The sequence below is a fragment of the Silene latifolia genome, chromosome Y (assembly GCF_048544455.1).
Source record: "Silene latifolia isolate original U9 population chromosome Y, ASM4854445v1, whole genome shotgun sequence".
NCBI lineage: Eukaryota > Viridiplantae > Streptophyta > Magnoliopsida > Caryophyllales > Caryophyllaceae > Silene > Silene latifolia.
In genome coordinates this window covers 111,864,006-111,871,573 of record NC_133538.1, presented here as the reverse complement: position 1 = coordinate 111,871,573, position 7,568 = coordinate 111,864,006, and the positions used below count along the sequence as shown (strand labels likewise).

General features: G+C 41.2%; 1 non-coding gene across 1 annotated transcript; it reads left to right on the top strand.

Annotated features, from left to right (window-relative positions):
• Positions 1-6,325: 6,325 nt before the first annotated feature.
• On the top strand, positions 6,326-6,432 carry LOC141636123 (small nucleolar RNA R71). The gene has a single exon (XR_012540757.1). It is a non-coding gene; the product is annotated as a small nucleolar RNA R71 (small nucleolar RNA).
• Positions 6,433-7,568: the final 1,136 nt, after the last annotated feature.

The following is a 7,568-nucleotide window of genomic DNA, read 5'->3' as shown; positions in this document are numbered from 1 at the left end:
CATCCATTATTTGATTTTGTGTGCTTAATGTTTGGATGTGTCGTCATTTTGGCAAGACCCACCTTGCCTTGCAAGAAGGCATCCTACCTCATGGTTGCCTTGTTGTGAGTTGAAGGGGCGGAGTGAGACCCGCTAATTGTCTCATATCGGTTATATTAGTAGGTTAGTTTAAATAAAGGTCTAGTTTTTGTCACCTCTTTACTCGGGACGAGTAAAGGTTCGGTTTGGGGATATTTGATGTAACCATTATTTGAGCACATTTAGTCCCCTAATTGAGCCTATTTTGCATACTCTTATAACATTCTATGGCCATTTTTTCCGTCAAAACCTTCCTATTTGCTTTTCTATCGCATTTCATATGTTTTGTAGAAAAGGAGATATTAAGGCGGAAATTCCCATCTTTCGTGCATATTTGGAAGCTTATTGATGATATTAGATGGACTAGTATGAAGAGAAGGCAAGAATGATGACCAAAGATGTAGGAATAAAGTGTATATAGAGGGATCAAAGGGTTAAAAGTAAGAATGACGAGAGGGAAGGCATTACAAGAAGAAATCGCTCGTAAACCGAATCAAGAGTTGCTCCTTTGGCTCTGAAAGTATGCTAGATGGAACGGCATCGAAAAAACAAGTGATCTAGGCTTTTGAATCACTCCAATAGGAGTCCGGATGAGAAAATGACGTCCGTTTTACAATCCGAGCTCAAGATACAGCTCAACCCGCTCGGGTCAAATTCAACCCGCTCGGGTTGAAGCCCAGGACGCCCATATTTCGCTCGGGACGGGCGTATTCCTGGACAGGAAAATTTCTCTTGCTACGTGAACCACAATCCGAGCGTCTTCTCCCAAATCCGCCCGGATTGCATCTCCCGAATCCGCCCGTCTTCTCCCAAATCCGCCCGGATTGCATCTTCAGAATCCGCCCGGATTCCCTCACAGCACAATTTCGTCTTCTTCAAGCTTCAAAGAAAGACGCCCTTCCTTCGAAAAATACCGGCTCCTCCCTGCTCAATTTAAAAAGTGTAATTACTAGTTTAGCTCTTAGTTAACCCTAATGCATCCACCTAATTTCCACTATAAATACCCCATTTGTAATAATCAAATCATCAAGTTTTATTAGAGATCTTTTTAGCTAGAAAAATCCTTCTTTAGATTAGATTAGGAGTAGATTAGAATAGATTACTCTTTAATCTTTCCACAAATTACACATTAATCTCTTCTTAATTATTGTTCAAGTTTATCATTCAAGTTTATTATTGGGTAATTGAAGATTATTGGGTTATTATTGGGAGATTGACAACCTTCCATCAATCATCAAGTTTCTTCTATTATTATTTGGATCATCTCAAGTTTGGTATAAATCCTTTACTCTTTACTCTTTATTGTTTATTTCCTCATTCTATTATCATGTTTATACTTGTTGTGATGATTGACACCATTAATGACATGTTTCCCATGATAATGAGTGAGTAGTTTCTTTAGCTAGGATTAGTGGGTAATTAGGGGAAACTAACATGGGATTGATTCATGCTTAATCTAATATGTTCACATGATTAAATTGCTTGCTTGTTGTGATGTCAACTTTATGCACATGTTATGTTTGATGAAATGCTAAGCCTATGAATCCTTGCATTTTTACCATCTCTTATCTACTCAACTTGACTCGTAAGATATAAACCAACTCGAGTCTTGTTAGACCATGCATAGAAGTTGATTAGGAGGAAAGTAAGTCGACTTGTAGGTGTTGTACAATCTAATCGATTCGGCTCCGGGACCCAACTCTTCCTAAGAACCGTAAGATATAACCCAACTCGGTTCCTCCACAACATTAATTGCTTGCAACCTTGTAAACATGTTTGTATGATCAACACCATGAATCCTCCATAAACTCATGATATCCTAGCACTTTTAATCAATTGTTTACATCTTTCCTTTTATTGCTCGTTCTACTTTATTGCTTGCATTAGTCTAGACATAACTACAAACCCCATCAATTGTGACACTAGCATAAATTGAGATAGATAGACTTAGAACCCAAAGCACACCGTCCCATGGATCGACCTCGACTTACCGCTAACTAGTTGTTTGTTGAGTATTATAAATGTGTTTGATTGGATGTAACCCGACGACATCACCCATCAGTATATATGGGATATGTGAGGTATGGGTAAGATTAGGCAAAACATGTATGAAAAAGTGGAGGTACAGGTGATCAAGCTAGTACCCAAACGGAACCACATGGCAACATCCTTCTTCTTGCTCAAAATCGATTGATACGGTGCGATGCTATAGCAAGCACAAATCTCACAATCTCCAGGTATAAAAGTAATCAACTAACTCCCCATAAGATATGAATAATACATGGGAGCAAAAATCGTCATAAGATAAAGCTTGAATTATACGAAATTGATTCTTTCTTTTTTCTCGAACCTCAGTCGATCGACCTATGATGTCAGTCGATCAACCGCTTCAACAGTACAAAACCTCTTTTTCTCTTTTTGAATCATTTTTCACTTCTTTTTTCTATCTTTCCTTTCTTTTCATTCTCCCAATAACATCCCAAATAAGAGCAAATGCTACCAATAACTAAGTAACAATCCCAAGAACACGGACTACTAGCTTGACAAAGTACAGGCTAAATGTAGGATGTAGTAATGGGACAAAAAGGCTATTTTTGGCAGTATGGAGCTTATGGGCAAAACGAAAAAAGGGAAACCTCTACCACATGTGTCAACTAACCACAAACCGAATACATATAGGTATTAAGCAGATTAAGTTCATATTTATGCACATTTATGTAACATGTCTCATAAGGAGTAACTACTCACATCCTAGATAAACTGGTCATAAATGTCACCACTTATAGGCTCTAAATCTCAGAAATATGATGTAGTTTGCCAATTTTCTAAGTCAAGTCTCAATTTCAGCAAGAAATTTAACGAAAACTCGTAGATATGCACTTATATGATTCTACTAATAACATGTTAATCAAGCAAGGCTTAAGCATAAACAAATGCAAATGCAATATCATCCTTGAAATACTACCGTTCCGACTCGACCTATATGCTAAAATAAACATGCATTTTATTGAAATTTTTGAAATTTTTCAATTTTTTGGATTTTGTATTTTTTGTGTGTACAAATATAAAATGAAATAAACAATGCAAAACAGAATGTAAACGTGAATGCAAGCAAATGATATGCGACGCAAAACCCTTCCCCAAACCAAATTGCACAATGTCCCCATTGTGCAAAATCATGTAATAAAGAAAAGAGAAATGGGAATTTGCGAGAAAATTTAAACAAATAAAACATGAAGTAAAGACTTAGAAACTCACAAGACTTTTAAGCACAGCAAAGGAAACCTCCCTAAACCAGCGTGAGCTAAGAGGTTTCAGTAGCCAGCAGTGCTACTCATAAGTACCTGAAAAGACAAACAAAATACCACGCATAAAATCGAGAAAGCAGTGATGAAGCGGTATTATGTGCAAAATTGAGAAAAATAGAAGAAATAAATAGTGACGGAAGATAAAGTGGAGTAGAAAACTCCCTTAGTTCGGCAAATCGACCAAACATAGCAGGAGAGAGGTCGTAACAGGTACAGCAGTGCAGGTCGGTCGATCGACCATAGCACTCAGTCGATCGACCGAGGTGAAAGGAACAGTAGCTCCTGGAAACTGCAGACTAGTCGATCGGCCACTCAGGCCAGTTGATCGACTGAAAATACTGCTGTAACTTCTTATTTCTTCGTGTTTGCTCAATTATTTGAGCTAATGAGGTCTAAAAACCTGCAAGTGCACAATAATACGCGCCCAAAATTGCGCAAAACCCAAAATAAAGTCTAAAGCGTATAAAATCCTAAGCAAGCAAAATAAAATGCGAAGTTTCGTGCACACAAAAGCAATAAAAAGTGTCTAACAAAAGCAAATAAAAAGTTTGGAAAACATGTGATCAACTAGTAGTTGATCAAGAACGGCCACGGAATGGCCCACTTCGTCGGCTTCTGGCTACTATAGGTAGCCTCAACGGTGCTTATCTTATCAGCTGCACCCTTCTTAGCTTCCACGTCCGTATGGCTCAACGGATCAACACTTTCATCATCTCCCCAGTCAATGATATCTTCTTGCTCATCAAAGTCCAAGTCAGACTCCGTTACTTTGATTGGCTCGTCATCAACTTCCTCATCAGAGGCATAGCTAAGGCAACCAAGACCTCCTCGTGAAATGATTGGCTTCTTCGCAGCTAGGGTGACTTGCAGCTCTTCATTCCCCAAACCAGCCTTGATAGTATCAGAAATAGACAAATCTTCCTCCAATTTGCTCCCAATCTGGGGCGGAGGGGTTACAACAAGAATAGAGATAGGCATATCAGGAAGCACAAAGTACGATTTCTTGTCAGAAACCGTATTACAAGTCACAGCCCACATGGGGTCCTTCTTCTTAGCAGGTTGGGCAAAAACAATAGAATGCTTCCCTACTTTAAAAGTCAAGGTACCCGAACCAACATCTATGATTGCACCAGCAGTGTGCAGAAATGGCCTACCCAAAATAATGGGAATATGCGCATCCTCAGGCATGTCAAGTACGACGAAGTTAACAGGGAAGAAGAACTTCCCTATTTGCACGGGGATGTCCTCTAAGACTCCTATCGGCTGGACCGCAGATGGGTCAGCCATTTGTACTGTCATGTCTGTCACTGCGAACCTAGTCAATTTGAGCTTCCTAGCAAGACTCAGGGGCATTACACTTATACTAGCTCCTAAATCACATAATGCCTTCTCAATAGAGAAGGTACCTATATTAAGGAAGCAGAGAAAAGCTACCCGGGTCCTCTAGCTTATGGGGTGCAGTGTGAGACAAATAAGAGCATGAGTCTTTGGTTAATGCGACAGTATGCACATTTTCAAGTGACTTTTTCTTAGACAAGAGTTGTTTCATGAATTTAGTATAGGCAAGCACTTGATTAACTAACTCAAGGAAAGGCACTTGTACATTCAAGCTACGAATAACTTTTTCAAATTTGTTGAAAGATACCTGTTCCTTCGTCGGCACTAGCCTTTCCGGATATGGTGCTTGTAAGAAGTAGCTTAGCCCTCTCCTCTAAATCGCGCATGCCGGTATCCGTGGACTTAGGCTGGAAGTCCACTACTTTCTCCTTGTTGAAGCTTGAACCCTCTTCAGACCGTCGTAAATGTGAACTATTGATCGACATCGGGTCGTACTCGGAGCCGGGGATCGACCCATCAGCATTCTGGTCTTTCCCAATATTTTCGGGGACCTGTCGTGCCCGAAACAAATGATCCCTTAAGTTGTCGGGCATCGGAGGACGAAAAATCTCACTATCGCAGCCGATCTCACTCGATCGACCGGTGATGTCGATCGATCGGATCGAGATGAACAGACCGAAGCTCTGTAACCCGCACTTCAGTCGATCGACCGGGTATGTCAGTCGATCGACTGATATACCTGGTAGACGCCTTTTTCTTTCCTTTGCTCGTTCTAGCTTTGTTTTGACTCTGTTTTGCCTCATCTTTTGGAGCATCATCCTCGACCATAGCAGGCCCCTCCAGGGTAGACCCACTTCTTAAAGTTATGGCATTTAGGGTCTCATTCTGGTCAGTTTGAGTCGGTAAGTATCCCAGAGCTCGAGTGGTACTCTTGCTAGCCAACTGAGCAATTTGGCTCTCTAGCATCTTCATCCCGGCCTCTCTAGCTTGGGGTTCCTTCAGCAATAAGTTCTTCAACTCGGTGAACTCGGAATTTTGGGATTGTTGCTGCTGCTGAGGAATATACGGAGGTTTTTGATATGGTTGTTTGTGTGGAGGCACATATGTTTTTCTTCTTCTTGTTGTGGAGGTTGAGTCGGATTCAGGACATTCTGGCTACTCCACCTCAAGTTGGGGTGGACATTCGGCTCATAGTACGTGTTTGTTTGCCTATATTGTTGAAAGGCATCACAAGACTCAAAGGGGACAGAACAATTCTCTGAGACATGCCCCTCAGCTCCATATCTTCTACAGACGAAAGGACCGTCTGAAACAGCGTTAACATGGTACATCCCTCCTTTAGAAGCTCCTCCTAACTCATATTTGTCAAACCTTGCAGTGAGAGCTTCTAGTGCAGAACAGAGGAAGATTCAACAGCTCTCCTCTCGGTTTCCTCTCGAATTCCCATATTTGACCTTATGAGTGGCCAAATCATCAATGATCTTCCACCCCTTAGTCTCTCCCATGTTCTCAACAAATCGGCCATTGGTGCATGACATCCAAAATAGCCCTCGATCGTCATACGACCCATTATAGGGCGATTGCAAAGACTCCATTTTTCGAACCCATGGTGCGGTATGGTTCGCACCAATTTCTTGAAACGGACCCATGCTTCATGAAAGTTCTCATCAGGCCCTTGTTTAAAGCTCGTGATCTGAGCTCTAATGGCATTCGTCTTCGAGGCAGAGAAGTACTTTTTGTAGAATACCAGGGCTAAGGAATTCTAGTCGGTGATCCCATGAGCGGTTCGGTCCAGATCTCTATACCACTCCCTTGCAGCATCACGAAGGGAGAAAATGAACATGGTCTCCTTGATCTGGTCTTGGGTCACACCGGCCGGCGGGGGTATAGAGCAGCAATAATCAATAAAAATCTCCATATTCTTGGCTGCATCTTCATTTGCAGCTCCCCCGAACTGGTTTCTCTCAACCAGATTAATATAGGAAGGCTTTGGCTCAAATTTTCTCGCCTCCCCAGGTAGTTCGAATCCTTTGTAGAGATTCGCAGTGTCGGCTACGAGTGACTAGCAATGGTTGCTTCTTCAGCCATGACTGGAATTTCTGGAGAAGTGACTGTCTCGGCTGAAGAAGTAGAGGCAGGAGATGTAGGTGGATCTCCTTCGAACAGAGCGTTCTCGTAGTAGCTTGACAGAGTACTCAGCTCTTCCTCTATCGGTAATACCCTTTGTGATCGTCTCAACTCGCGCAAGGATTTCTCGATCTCAGGATTGAATGGTACTAGTTCACCACCCTATGACCTGCGCATAAGAAGAAACTACAAAAAGAATATAAGAAAAGTTTAAGGAACGGAAGTCCCTTAAACTAAAGAAAGACTAAATAAAAACAACTAAAAATTAGAACAATTGCCTCCCCGGCAACGGCGCCAAAATTTGATACCCGTCGTGAGGTGTCAAAAATAAATTTATAATCGCCAACTACAACTATAGCTAGCGGCAGTCGGGTCGAACCACAGAGAGGCAGACGTAATTTCTAGTTGTTTAAATTCGGTCTAAGGTAACAATAAGATGGGGGTTTGATTGGGTTTGGTCTATAGCTAATAACAATAAAAGAAATGTAACCTAATGAAATATATAAAATCAAGTATAAAAAGAGGTACTAGGATGGTCGGTTCGTTATAGTTTCGGCGGCAGCATACTAAACAGGTGTAAGTCAAACACATGAGGCGGGAAATAAAGAGGTCCTCTCGGTCCACTCTTAACAAATAGCATCTTTCGATCTCGCTATAGGTCCCTAATATCACTAATACTAACTTTCGTCCTGAAAAGTGATTTACGGTCTAAACTTT